Below are 888 nucleotides of genomic sequence, written 5' to 3'. Positions count from 1 at the left end.
CGGTTTTGAAACGGACTTCTATTGTGGCATATTTCACGCCTCTTGTGACGTATGCCACGTCGTTCCAAACTGGACAGAGGCAGGGCTCCACCATCTCTTTACTTGCGTTATCCAGTTTTGTTAGGTATTATTTTTGCTTTGGTCACGAATGATTTGTATAACACGGTACATCGCAGTGCATTATGCGACGTTTCACTGGGCGGGTAATCACTGTTTCGCTCCCCTCCCTTTTCATCATACCTTTGTATTTTCCGAGCTCATCGCTTCCACAATTTATTATCTTTTTTGAGACACCGGCCACTGCTGCAAAATTCCTAGCTTTTCTTCCTTGAATAAATTCTTCTCCTGTCGGCATACTATTAAAAACTGTGCTGCCTTCTCCGCTTCTGATATCTTTCCATTCACTTGTACCAGGTTTATTACTAGTCTTGGCTTTAATAGGTGATTTGTCCCTTTTTAAAAAAATTTTTTGAAGAATACAACAATATTTTCCCTCTTCACGGAAGGAGGAAAACGTTAACAAAAGACTGCCAGAAGCAGAAAAATAGGCGTTTCACTCAACAAAAGTTCAACAACCTAATAATTCAACAGTGCAAATTCAACAAAATAACCACAAATATTACAACTTACGCCAAAGCTTTCGAACAACGCACAAACAAAATTCACGATCAACTCGGTCAGAGATGACTGTAACAACGTTGAAAAAATATCAGTGTTAATTCATTGAAGTATTTGGACAAATCTATGTCTGTATTATCAGACAGTTGCAAAAAAAAAAATGTTTAAAAAAAATTCAAAACACTGCAAAAATTCGGTACATATTCTTTATGGTTCAAAATGTTGCTTACTTTTTACTCAACCTGATATATATATATATATATATATATA

Source organism: Octopus bimaculoides, unplaced genomic scaffold, assembly GCF_001194135.2.
Source record: "Octopus bimaculoides isolate UCB-OBI-ISO-001 unplaced genomic scaffold, ASM119413v2 Scaffold_117459, whole genome shotgun sequence".
In the NCBI taxonomy this organism is placed as follows: domain Eukaryota; kingdom Metazoa; phylum Mollusca; class Cephalopoda; order Octopoda; family Octopodidae; genus Octopus; species Octopus bimaculoides.
Note: the sequence above shows the minus strand (reverse complement) of the source record.